The sequence below is a fragment of the Antechinus flavipes genome, chromosome 2, assembly GCF_016432865.1.
Source record: "Antechinus flavipes isolate AdamAnt ecotype Samford, QLD, Australia chromosome 2, AdamAnt_v2, whole genome shotgun sequence".
Taxonomy (NCBI): Eukaryota; Metazoa; Chordata; class Mammalia; order Dasyuromorphia; family Dasyuridae; genus Antechinus; species Antechinus flavipes.
The window spans coordinates 7,581,619-7,596,101 of record NC_067399.1 but is presented as its reverse complement, the minus strand read 5'-3'; positions in this window follow the sequence as shown (position 1 = coordinate 7,596,101).

Genomic DNA, 14,483 nt, shown 5'->3' with positions numbered 1-14,483 from the left:
AGGAAAGAAGACAAGAAGGAAAGAAGGAAGGAAGGAAGGAAGGAAGAAAGAGAAGCACAATTGGATTTCAAATTAACCTTCAATGATTCCCTAATATATATGGGAAAAAGAACTTTCAATGATGTCTCAATATGACACCAATGTACATTACTTGCTTTATTCCCAAACCTCTCAAATACAAAACATCTGTTCTAATTAGACTTGTTTCTTTACTTTTCCATGAATACAACACATATATGAATATTTCTGCAGCTTTGTTTGTTCATCTTTCCACACATGGCATCTTCCTTCCTTCCTTGCTTTTTCTTTGTTTTTCTATTTTTCTTCCCCCCTTTTCCTCCCCTCCTTTTCTTCTTCTCTTTCTTCTCATACTCCTCCTTATTTATTAGAAGCTAACAAGGACCTTAGAAACTCAGTCCAACGCCTTCATTTTAGAGATGAGGAAGCTGAGATCCAGAGAGGATGACTCACTTGCTTAATGTCCAGCAGGTGGTAAGTATCAAGAGTTGTCATCCAGGTCCTCTGAACCTGGCCTCCCTGTTCCTTCTCTTCTGCCACTCTTTTGTTGCTGTTCAGTTATTTTTCTGTTGTGTCCAACTCTTTGTGACTCCATTTGGGTTTTTCATGGCAAAGATGCTGGACTGCTTTGTCATTACTTTCTCTAGGCCATTTTACAAAAGAAAAAAAAACTGAAGTAAACTGGATAAACAACTAGTAAGTGTCTGGGGTCAGATTTAAACTCAAAAGAGGATTCTTCCTGACTTCAGGCCCAGTACTTTACTGTGCCACCTAAGAGAACCCTCTGCTTCTTAGGTAATGAGACTGCACAACATGCCCTTCATTCAAGGAGGGTATTTGGAATGGAGAAGAATGATCTGAGAGCATGAGAACATGAAAAATCTATTTAAGAGAAAGATCATATAAAAGAGAGACTTGTTTTGTTTTACCAGTTGGGTAAAATTAGCATCACTGGTCAAAGTTGCAGAGAACCATGTGTAGACTTACTGTAAGTAAGAGTCTCCTAACTTATAGAGCAGTCCAGATATAAATGGGTTGCCTTTGTAACTGGTGAGTCACATATCCGTGGAGGTGTTTGGGCAAGGCTGCAGGATAGAGGGGTGAAGATATTTGTTCAGGTATAATTTGTTACTCCCTGGAGTCTCCTCTACTTTGGAAATTTTGTGACTTGGTGTTCTAAAGTACTTTGCACTTTTAATTATATTTTATTTTCCCCAATTACATAGAAACATAATTTTAACATGCTTTTAAATTTTTTTAATTTTAAATTCTCTCTTTCCCATTTTTCCATTACATGGTAAACAATCTGATATAAGTTATGCATGTTCAATCATGTAAAACTAACTTCCATATTGATTAATTCGCCAAAGAAAACTTGAACCAAGACATACAGAGAGTGAAAATAGTATGCTTCCATCTGTATTTAGACTCCATCAGTTCTATCTCTGGGGATAGAATATTTCTTGGCGAGTCCTTTGAGATTATCTTGGATCATTGTATTGCTGAAAAATAGCTAAGTCATTCACAGTTGGTCATTGCACAGTATTGTTGGTATAGTGTAAAATATTCTCCTGGTTCTCCTCACTGTATTCTATACCAGTTTATATACGGCTTTCCAGGTTTTTCTGCTTGTTATTTCTTATAATACAATAGCATTCTGCTATGATCATATATTGCAACTTGTTCAATCATAACTCAATTGTTATACATTCCCTCATTTTCTAATTTTTAGCCACCAGAAAAAGAGATTCAATAAATATTTTTGTACTTATAGGTCCTTTTCTCTTTTTTGATCTCTAATAGTGGTATTGCTGGATCAGGGGATATCCATAATTTGATAGGCCTTTGGGTATAGTTTCAAATTACTTTCTAGAATAGTTGAATCAGTTCACAACTCTTAGCAGCAGTGCATTAGTGTCCCTCTTTCCCCACATTCCCTCCAACACCTATCATTCTCCTGTTTTGTCATATTAGCTAATCTGATAGATATGAAGTGTTATTTCAGAATTGTTATAATTTGAAGTATTGATTTAGAGCATTTTTATATGATTATAGAAAGCTTTGATTTCTTTGCCTGAAAACCATTCATATTCTTTGACCCCTATCATTGGGAAATTATTCAGATAAATTTGACTTAGTTCTCCAGATATTTGAAAAATGAGGCTCTTATCGAAGATATTTGTTATAAAAAGACTGTCCAGTTTTCTACTTTTCTTATGATTTTGATTGCATTGGTTTAGTTTGTGCAAAACCTTTCTTTTTAATTTTAATATGATGAAAATTAGCTATTTTACATTTTGTATCATGATCCTCTAATTTGCTTATGGCATCACCCTTTATGTCTAAATCATCTATCTATTTTGGTATATAGTGTGAAATGTTGGTCTATACCTCATTTCTGTGGAACTGGTTTCCAGTTTTATTGGAAATTTTTGTTAAATAATGAGGTTTTGTCCCAAAAACTTGAATCACTGAATTAACACTAAATTCTTATGGCTATTCAGCACAATACATTGTATATCTAATCTGTTTCATTGATCCACCACTCAATGTCTTAGCCAGTATCAGATTGTTTTGATGACTGTCACTTTGTAATACAGTTTGTCTGGTATGGCTAAAAGTCACCTTCCTTCACAACTTTTTAAATTAATTTCCTTGATATTCTTGCCTTTTGTTCCTCAAGATGGCTTTTGTTATTATTTTTTCTATTCTATAAAATAATTTTTGGTGTCTGGTTAGTATGGCACTGGATAAGCAGATTAATTTCATAAGGATTATCATTTTTATTATATTGACTCAATCTATTCATAAGTAATTAATATTTCTCAAGTTGTTTAGATCTGATTTTATGGGGAAAGTGTTTTATAATTGTGTTCACAGAACTCTTGGATTTGTCTTAGCAGGTAGACCCACCAATCATTTTATACTGTGTGAACTTGTTTTAACTAGAATTCTTTCTATCTCCTGCTGCTGGACATTATATAGAAATACTGATGGCTTGTGTAAGTTAATTTTATATCCTTCAACTTTGTTAAATTTGTTGTTTCATCTAGCTTTATAGTTGATTCTCAAAGTATATCATCTTATTATCTGCTAAAAGTGGTTATTTTGTATCTTCATTGCCTATTCTAATTCCTTCATTTCCTTTTTCTTCTCTTATTGCTATAGCTGGCATTTCTAGTACATTATTGAATAATAGTGGTGATAATGGGCATTCTTGCTTTGCCCTTAATCTTTTTTGCAAAAGGTTTTAGTTTATTCCCATTTTAAATCATGCTCACTAGTGGTTTTAGATAGATACTACTTATCATTTTAAGGAAAATTCCATTTCTTCCTATGTTCTCTAGCATTTTTAATAGGAATAAGCATTGTATTTTGTCAAAGGTTTTTTCTACATCTATTGAGATAATCATTGATTTCTGTTGGTTTTGTTATTGATATGGTCAGTTATGTTAATAGTTTGCCTAATAATAAGCCAATGCTACATTTCTGGTATAAATCCCACCTGGTCATACTGTATGATCTTTGTGATATATTGCTGTAATCTTGTTGCTAGGGTTTTATTTAAAATGCTTGCAATAATCTTTATAAAGAAATTGGTCTATAGTTTTTTTTTCCCTCTATCTTTACTCTTCCTAATTTAGGTATCAGCAAAATGTTTCTATCCTAAAAGACTTTATTAGGATTTCTTCTTTGCCTATTTTTTCAAATAGTTTATATAATTTGGGAATTAATTATTCTTTAAATGTTCAGGTAGAATTCACTTGTGAATCCAACTGGTGCTGGGGATTTTTTCTTCGGAATGTTTTTTTCCTGAGGCAATTGGGTTAAAGTGACTTACCCAGGGTCACACAAGCTAAGAAGTGATAAGTGTCTGAGATCAGATTTGAACACAGGTCCTTCCTGACTTCAAGACTGGGCTCAATCCACTGTGCCACCTAGCTGCCCCTTAAGAAATTCTTAATGGGGAGTTTGTTTGATTTCTTTTTTATAATACGGTTATTTAAGTATTCTATTTCCTCTTTCGTTAATTTAGGCAATTTATATTTTTATAAATATTCATCCATTTCACTTTGTCAGATTTATTGGCATATAATTAGACAAAATAGTTCCTAATAATTATTTTAATTTTCTCTTCGTGAGTTGTGAATTCACACCTCACCCTTTTATTTTTGATACTGGTAATTTGCTTTTCCTCTTTCCTTTTTTAATCAAACTAACTAATGGTTTATCTATCTTATAGTTGTGTTTTTTTTTAATTTTTCATAAAATCAGCTTCTCATTTTATTTATTAATTCAATGCTTTTCTTACTTTCAATTGTATTAATGTCTCCTTTAATTTTTCAGGATTTTTGATGTGGTGTTTGTGGATTTTTAATGTGTTTTTTTAGCATTTTTTTAATTGCATGGCTAATTCATTGACTTGCTCTTTTTCTATTTTATTGATGTAAGTCTTTGGATATAAAAATTTTCCCCTAAGTCCTACTTTGGCTGCATCCCATAAACGTTAGTAAGTTGTCTCATTGTTGTTCTCTTTAATGAAATTATTTTTTCTAAGATTTATTCTTTGATCTACTTATTCATTAGTTTATTTAGTTTTAGATTATTTAGTTTTCAATTAATTTGCAAGCTATCCTTTCATTTCCCTTTGTTGAATATAATTTAATTGCATTATGATCTGAAAAGGATGCATTTAATATTTCTGCTTCTCTGCATTTGATTTGAGATTTTGTATCCTAATTTGTGATTAGTTTTTGTGTGCATACCATTTATCATTGAGAAAAAAGAGATATTCTTTTCTATTCCCATTCAATTTTTTCCAGAGGTTTATGATACCTAATTTTTCTACAATTCTATTCACCTCCTTAATTTCTTACTTTTTTATTTTGTGGTTAGTTTTCCTTAATTCTGAGAGAGAAAAGTTGAGTCCCCACTAGTATACTTTTACTTTCTATTTCCACTTGTAATATATTTAACTCCCTTAAAAGTTTAGATACTATACCACTTGGTGCATTTATGTTCAGTATTGATATTACTTGATTGTCTGCAGTACCTTTTAGCAAGATATCATTTCCTGTCTTTCTTTAATTAGATTTCTTTTTGATTTTGTTTTTTCTTAGATCATGCTTGCTACTCTGGCCTTTTTTTTTTTTAATTTCAGCCACAAATAATAAATTTATGCTCTAGTTCCCTATCTTTCCTCTATGTGTTTCTTTATGCTTCAAATGTGTTACTCCTAAAGACTATATTAAAGGATTCTGATTTTTAATCTATTCTGCTAGCTGATTCCATTTTATGGTTGAGTTCATCCCATTCACATTTACAATTATGAAAATGATGTATTTTTCTTCATTTTTTTCTTCTCTCTCCATCTCTCTGTTTCTTTTTCTCTGCCTCTCTCTCACTCTCTTTCTCTCTCCTTTTATCTTATTCTTCTTCACAAGCATTTTGCTTCTTCCATCTTCATCAATCTGTTCTTCCTTTTCCAGTTCCCCCTTCTCTTATTCCCATTTTTTTATTTTGCTATAGTGTAAGATGGATTTCTGTATCAGAGTATATGTTAGTAGGTGATTCTGTCTTTGAGCGAATTCTAATGAGAGTAAGGTTCAAGCATTATGAGATAATTTACCCCATTTTGCTTCTCCTTCCCCTATTATCCCAATGCAATCCTTTTTCTTAGCCCTTAATTTTTTGATATCATCCTATCATAGCCAATTAACACTCAAAGCCTCTGTCTATATACACTCCTTCAAATTGCCATAATAGTGATTTTTAAAACTCTTAAGAATTACAAGCATCATTATCCTGTAGAATATAAAGTTTAATTTCATCAAATCCCTTATGCTATTTCTTTTCTGATTACCTCTTTATAATTCTCTTGAGTATTGTATTTGAAAGTCAATCTTTTGGTTCCACTCTGGTCTTCAAATCAAGAATGCTTGAAGGGCCTCTATTTCATTAAATATCTATTTTTCTCCCTGAAGAATTATACTGTCCACTGAGTAGGTGTGATCTTCATTCCTTTGCTTCTAGAATATTGTATTTCAAATCCCCAGTAGAAGCTGCAAAATCCTTATAATCCTTGGTGTCCGTCCATGATATTTAAATTGTTTCTTTCTGACTACTTGCTATACTTTTTCCTCAGGCTGGGAGTTCTTGAGTTTGGTTGTAATACTCCTGGGAGTTTTCATTTTGTAATCTCTTTAAGGAGATGCTCAGTGTATTACTTTAATTTCTCTGTTAGCCTGTTTACTTTTTAAATAATGGCTTTCAGATTTCCAATAATTCTTAAACTCTCTCCTTGAGCTATTTTCTGGATCAGCTATTTGATTTTTTAAAAGAAATTTGCATTTACTTCTAGTAAATGTGTTTGTTCTAGGAAGTTTATTTGTGTTTCTTGATGTCTCATGGAGTCATTAGCTCTAATTTTTAAGGAGTTGTTTTCTTCTATGAGATTTTGTCCCTCCGTTTCTATTTGGCCAATTCTATTTTTAAGGAGTTGTTTGGTGAATTTTTGTGTATATTTGTTCATTTTTGTGGGTCCTTTACCAAGATGTTGACTCTTTTTAGTGCTTCTCTTCAATTACTCTAATTTCTTTTTTCCAATTTTTCTTCTACATTTCCTATTTGTGTTTTAATCCTTTTTTAGCTCTTCCAGGAGTTTTTTTTGGGGGGATCTGAGAATATTTCTCTTTTGACATTATTGTCCTCTTCTCAAGTTTGTACCTTGATCTTCCTTGTCACCAAAGTAACTTTTTATGATTAAGTTATTTTTGTTTGGTTTTTTTTTTTTTTGCTCATTTTGTAGTCCATTTAATGACTTTTCATTTTATATTAAAGTCGAACTCTGTTTCTGTAATAGAGAGGGCACTATCCAAACTTTTTCTTCTGCCACGGTTTGGGGTCTCATTTTTGGTTTGCAATGGGGTTCAGGGTCTTGCTGCTGCCCCATGATGTGTAATCTCCCACTGACTTGATTACTGAATGGTCCCCTCCCACCACAATCAGACATTCTTTTCCTGATGATGCTCCAAGGTGCCTTGGGAAGGAAAACTGCTTCACTGCTTCAAAAATGGTTCTGAGTCCTTATTGCAAGGTTGTTGGAAGGAAATTTGGAAGCCCTCAGGTGAGTTCCTCCCTCATTCCATCTTCTTGGCTTTGGAAATGAGAACCATTCGATTTTGAATACTGTGCTCTATATCCTGAAGTTCCCTACCAGCCCTAAAATTCTCTCTCTGACACTTAACCCCTAACACAGTTAGAAATTCTGGGATCACAGAGTTACAATTGGAAGCAACTGGAAAGTCTATAATGTCCAAAGCCCTCATTTTACAGATGAGAAAAATGAGACAAAGAGCATCTGACGATTTGCCTTTGGCCACAAAGCTTAAAGCATCAGAGACAGTTTTTGACTTGCAATTCCCACCTTTTATTCTAGCTAAATAATACTGGAGAATCTGCCTATCTGTATTACAGAGACACCTAGATTACTAGAGAATCCTTGCATGAAATCTCTCATTCCCTCCGCTCGGCAATGATACCAGTGAAACTAGTAATTAACTCTAAAAGCCCATTTGCTCCACTGCATAACTGATGGTGTTCCTTATAATTAGGATAATATCTCATAGTTATTCAAGCCTTTCTCAGAGCTATTCTGACAACCCTACTTAACTCCTCCTTAGTGCTCTTGGTTCCTAGAGGCCCTCACAGAGGAGTCTGGGCTGGCACAGAGACAGGAGAGCTCTGCTTTGAGAAAACATTGGCAGACAGAGCTTTGGACAGAAGTAAATAAATGGCTGGAATGTAAGAGGAGCCAAGGTGCTCTGAGAGGAAAGGGGGGCATTTTTGCAGATAATAAAAGAATCCAAAGAATGAGAGGGACAGATGAAGAGGGAAGAGAGCAGGAAATTGGAGATGTATTTTCCAGAAATCAGTGTTCTAAGGCCCACCCACCTGGTTCTGCTCAGTGTTTTAATCTCATTCCCAGCAGTGACATTCTATTTTTTATAGTCATTTCTTCTGATAAAGATCTTATTTCTTTTTTTATAGCTTTTTATTTACAAAACATATGTAATTTTTCAACATGCAGAACTTTCTGTTCCAACTTTTCCCTCCTTTCCCCCACCCTCTCCCCTAGATGGCAGATAGTCCAATACAGCAACATTCTATTTTCTAAGGTTCTTCCAAGAGCACAGATTCTATGATCTGTGTATAAAAATCTTTCCCACCTTTAAGATTTTCTGTTCTAAGGCATCCCCCAATTTTGGCTTTCCTTCTCATATGTTCTAAAGTCCTTATCAATGGCCTTCTATATTCTAAAGTCCATCCAATTCTGACATACTATGTTCTGTGTTCCAAGGCCCCTCTTGTTTCTGACATTCTATGTTGGAAATCCTCAGCATTGGTATTCTATCTGGTCTATCCAAGGCTTGGTAGCTGATTTTCTATGTTCTCTCCCAACTGTGACATTACTTGATTCTATGATGATTAAGGTGATGCTGGCTATCTTATAATCCTTATGAATCCTCACTGTGTGGGATTGCTATCAAGTAGACTTTATTTTCTAAGAGATCAGAACCACAGGCCAGCTCCAGCAGGATGCCCCTTGCATTCTCCCTGCCTCCAGTCCCGCAAAGCCTCTAGAAGCCCCTTGATCAATCCAATTCCATACATTTGGGGAAACTCAATGAGATTATCTCTGAGATCTCTTTCTGCTTTAAATCTATGATCTCATAATTAAATTACATGGACTATAGGTAGACATTAAAAGCATTAAGGCACCCTATAAACAGTAGCTATTATTTCTATCCTTTCATCAGAGGGCTGGGCTCTCAGTGAAGAATGTTGGTGGAGGTTGGTTCTCTCCATAGTTGGTGCAGAGGAATTCACAAACCTTTCCAGGTGCATCCAGGAGTGTCTTGAAGCATCTGGCACAAAGAGGAAAGGGCATGACTGATTAATGTAGCTATTAAGATTTCAGAGAACTCTCTGAGTCAAGGATATTAGAGAGCTCCTGTCCAAAGCTGCCTCATCTGGCCTTTACCTTTGTCCATGTACATCCAGCTGGCAGACACTCAGCTGGGGGAGCCACCCTCAGCCCGGATAAGCCTAAAGGGAACAGTATCTCTTTCATTTTGGGCCAAACAAATCTGAAATTAGCTTTCTCTGATGCTCCCATGGGGAGGAAATGGATGTCAAGACACAATTACAATGAAAAATGTGTTTTGTGATTCTGCAAATATGGGCACAGATTCAGAGAAAGTCCAGAAAAATGGAGTTTTAGCTTCAAATCTTTGCTTTTACTGAGGACCAGAGAATCACATAATCTCCTCTGTAGAAAGGGAGAAACCTCCTCCACTCCACCCCCTCCCAATTCTACTCCTTACAGAAAGTAAGTTGCTTGAGGACCCGAATTCTATTTGTATTCCCAATGCCTACCGTAGTGTCTGGGACATAGTAAGCACTGGATACATACTTATTGACGTGATTGACTCTAAGAATGTCAGGGAACATTTAGTTTAACTCCCATCATAAAAGAATAAATCTACTGTAGAATAGAAGCAACAAAAAACCCAGTCTGCCTTTGCTTTAATACCATGAGTTAGGGATCAAAGAACCATAGATTTAGACCTAAAAGGATCTAAGAGGACATCTTGTCCTTATCTCTCATTTTTCAGATGAGGAAACTGAGATCCAGGATGATTAAGTGAAATATCTATAGACTCCTAGATTGAGAGCTCTAGATCCATAGATCAAGGAATCCCCCATTCCAAATGAGGAAAGTGAAGCTTACAGAGCCTACTGGCTTGTCCAAGGTAGGACCAAATATTGAGAGCTGGAAGGACTCTTGAGCCATCATCTAGTCCACTCCCTTCACTAGGAAGAATAGGAAACTGAGGCCCAGAGAGATTGAAGGACATTCCCAGACTCACAGATAGAATCCCAGAATTGGAACTGGGAGGGAACTCCGAAACTCAAGTCCATTACCTCACTGGGCAGAGTGCAAGTAAAGTGACTTATCCAGGATCCCACAGTTTGTCAGCAACAGAGATAAAATTGAAACCCAAACCCTCTATTAAATACCTTTCCCACCACCTTCCATTGCAGCCCATCAGACTTTGGCTCAGCTCTAATTATCAGAAAGGCTTGTTTTTTCCAATAGAAAGGATAGAGCGAGGTGGTACAATGGATAGAATGCTGAGCCTGGAGACAGGAAACCCTGAGTTCAAATCCAGCCTCAGATACTTATTATTAGCAATGTGATTAATTTAATGAACTCATTTAACCTCTGACTGCCTCAGTTTCCCCATCTGTAAAATGAGGATAATAAAAGCACCCACTTTGTGGGGTTGTTGTGAGGATCACATAATAAAATATTTTCACAGTGCTTCTCCCAGCGTATTATACAAAAATAGGTATTATACAAAAATTATTCCTTCCCCTCTTCCTCTTCTTTCCTTAAGGATACCTAGGCCATTTTTCAACTCCCAGCCAATGCTCTTTATTCTTAGTCCTTGGAGCCAGACCAAAGCCTTTCATGTGTCAACTGTGAAAATGCCTGAAGATGGCTCTTCATGACCCACCCACGGCTTCTCTGGTCTAAGTTAAACAAGCCAGTGCCTGCCACAGAGCCTCCTGCGACATAAATTCTGGCTTTTCCAGATTGTCAATAGTCTCCACAAGCTGTGGTTTCCATGATGATAAGAAACAATTCAATCAAATTCCCATAAATGAAAACAGTCTCCCACATGTTATCTAATAAGGCTAGAGAGCACTGAAACTCAAAGGGAAGGTAATAGAACTAGTTAGTAAACCAAATTAAGTCAAGATAATGTGCATTTATTAAGCACCTACTACATGCCAAATACTGTACGAAAAAAAATGAGGTTACAAAGAAAGACACAAACATCCTCTGATCTCAAGGAGTTCACAAACTAACAGGTTTAATCACATGCCAATAACTATAAAATAAGCATGTTCACAGATCTTACTTCATTTGATACTCATAAGGTAGGTGACCCATTTGAATTTTAATTTGTCAAATGTTTTTCCTATTTGTTTTTCAAATAGGGAAAGCAAGATCCAAAGAGTAAGGTCAACTTGACTGGGAAGTAGAGTCCAGAAGACCTGAGTTCAAATTTTGCCTCAGAAACTTAGCAACTGTACGACTCCAGTAAAGTCATAATGTCTCTAGACCTTAGGCTCCCCAGCTGTAAAATAAAGATAATTATGATCCCACTCTCAGGTTCTTTGGCAAGATCAAATGAGATATCATATGTAAAGTGTTTTGCACATTTTAAAGGATCATAGTAGTAGTAGTGGTGGTGGTAATAGTAGTAGTAGAAGTAGAAGTAATAGGAGTAAAAATAGAAATAGTAGTAGTAGTATAGTAATAGCAGTAGTAGTGGTGGTGATAGTAGTAGCAATAGTAGTAGTACTAATAGTAGTAGTAGTAGTAGTAGTAGTAGTATAGTACTAGTAGTATAGTAATAGCAGTAGTAGTGGTGGTGATAGTAGTAGCAGTAGTAGTAGTAGGAGTAGGAGTAGTAGGAGTAGTTTAGTAGTAGTAATAGTTTAGTAGTAGTAGTAGAAATGGACATCATAATAGTAGAGTAAAAGTAGAAATATTAATACTAATAATAGTAGTTGTTGTTTGTTGTTGTTGCAAAAAATCCCCTAGGCTCAGGTACTACAGCTGCTTAGGAGAGGCAGTCAGATCTAACACCAAGCCAACTTCAGAGACTCCAATGATATGGTGAACTTAAGATGTCTACTGGACATCCAGGAAACATGCAATGCTTGATTCATTGCTGGTAATTCAGCCCTCAATGAGCAATATTCTAACAGAACATCTAGGCTGGACTGACTCTAATGGCTGAACTCAAGTTACTGGGAGTGAGCATTTGTCCTTCAACATCCAACATGTTGACTTCAAGTCAGGTCAGCAAACATTTGTGAAAACCCACTCCACCAAGGTGGGGCACTAGGTCAGGAACTGGTGTGAGATGCAAAGCAGCATCCATGCTGCCCTCAGAGAGCTTAGTGTCTAGAGAATAATATATTTACATAAATGATCATCACAGCTTTGATTTCTCTGTATGTTCCTCTCAACCTGGGTTTGGGAAGAAAGCGCAAAGATTATTGTAAATATCTATCACTGTTTGTTAAGTATCTACTTTATCCCTACTTCTAGGGACACGTCGTATGAAGTTTGAAACAAGAGGTTTCATCTTATGAGAGAAAGACATGTTAACAGATAAATAGAGGCAATACTTACATATATCCATCCATCCATACATAAGTCAAATTGAGTATTACAACTCACTGGATTAATACACATCACTACATAGTGATCTGGGATTACAAACAACTAGAATTATCAAGGAGATTTGAAGGGGGATAGAGTTTCCATTCTAGGCATGAGGAACAGCCTGGACAAAGATGCGGAAGACAGAGGTGAAATGATATACACATAGCACATTTGCTTTGGCTTAAGCAAAGAGAGAAAGCTGGAGAATGATGTACAATAACCCTGGAAGGTATGATTATAAAAGTCAGATTGTGAAAGCCTTTAAAAAACATGTGAGTAATGTAAACATTGTAAAATCTTTAAGCCTTCAAATAAAGAAGTTTCTATGTTAAACTACAGACAATAGGGAGTCACTGAAACTTCTTGAACAAAGGAGTAACATGGTACAAACTGCTTTAAGAAGATCTATTGGTTTCTGCATGGAGGATGAATTGGAGAAGGGAGATAGAGTAGAGTAACAGTAAGTAACAGATCTAAGACTTGAAATCTGGTCTCGTTATTACAAGTACAGCTGATTTTTCATTTAGAGAGAAGGAGGATCCTATAGTGAGGATCCAAATCTTGCCTCGAACATCTCTTAGCCATGTGGCTATGGGCAAATTCATTGATGCTGCCGAGTCTTAGTGTCCCATATCTACAAAATCAGGACACCGATGCCTGTAGTACATTGATCACTGGAGAGCTTCAAATGTAATAAGTTGTGCAAATTTCTTCACAAAATTTAAAAAATAAGATAAATATCATAACAGTGGTTCGGCTTAACATAATTTTTAAATATACCCAAATACAAGTTCAAAGACTAAAGTCAAGTTTAATCTCTCTTGGTCTAATTCGGGCCATCTCCACTAACTGTGGGTGTCCCCAAGGCTCTATCTTGGGATTTCTCTTCCCTCTCTCGCTTGGTGACTGCTTCAGTTACCATGGTTTCAGCTACCATCTTTATTCAGGTGATTCTCAGATCTCTTTTTCTAGCCTTGCTTCCTCTGTCATTTTCAGTCTCGCATCTACAAATGTCTATTGAATATTTCAAGCGGAAGTCCAGCAGACATCTAAAACTCAATAAATCTAAAAAGGAGTTCATTATTTTCCTCCAAATCTTCCTCTCTTCCTAATTTCCCCTTCACTGTGTAGGATACCATCAATCTCCCAGTCCATCCGGCTCACCATTTAGGTATAAGTCATTACTTCCAACACACTCTCTAGGGAGCTAAATTCTACTTCTCCTCCCTATAATATGCTCATTCTGCAAGTAAGTCCCAGAGAGGGGACAGGTGGTTTAATATCACAAATGCTTTCATGGGGAAGAGTGCTGGGAAAGACTTTTCTATGATGTGAAGCCTTTGACTCTTCACTGACTCTCAGTCCACCATATCCATATCCAGCAGGTTTTGCTCATTTTACCTTTGTAACTTCTCTTCTATATGTTCTCTCCTTCTCTCCTCTGACACTCTCATCACCCCAGTGAAAGCCTTTATCAACCACCCCTGGGCTAATTCAATAATCTACCAGCAAATGCGTCTCCCTCAAGTCTCTCCCCGCTACATGCATTCTCTATTCAGCTGTTCAATTGACCTTTCTGAAGGGCAGGTCTGATCATGTCAACTTCTACCACCTTCAATAAATTCCTGTGGTTACCTTTTACTTCTAGGATCAAAAATACAGTCTTCTGCTTGACATTCAAAGTCCTCCTTAAACCTACTTCCTTTCTACATTCCCGTTCTAATAACACCTTGCTCCCCAACATCTTCTCTTTGATCAGTGTTAATGTTCCTCAGACAAGACTTCCATCTACCCATCCAGGCATTTTCAGACTTTCCTTAAGCCTGGAACTCTTCCCTCCACCATCTCTACTTCCCAGCTTCCTTCATGTCTCAACTGAAATTCTACCTTTTACAAGAAGTCTTCCCTGAGCTGCAGTTAATACTAAAGGCTTCTCTCTGAGCCTCTTATTTATTCTGTATACATCTGTATATATTCTGCATCTATCTTTTTGTGTAACGTTTTTGGCACATAGGTTTTTTATATATTGGCCTTCCAACTGATTATGAATTACTTGGATATGGGGGCAATCTTTTTCCTTTCATTGTAGACTCAGAGTTTAGTACAGTGAGTGACATATTGCCTCTGGTTGAGCTGAGAAAGTCTTTTTCCTTTC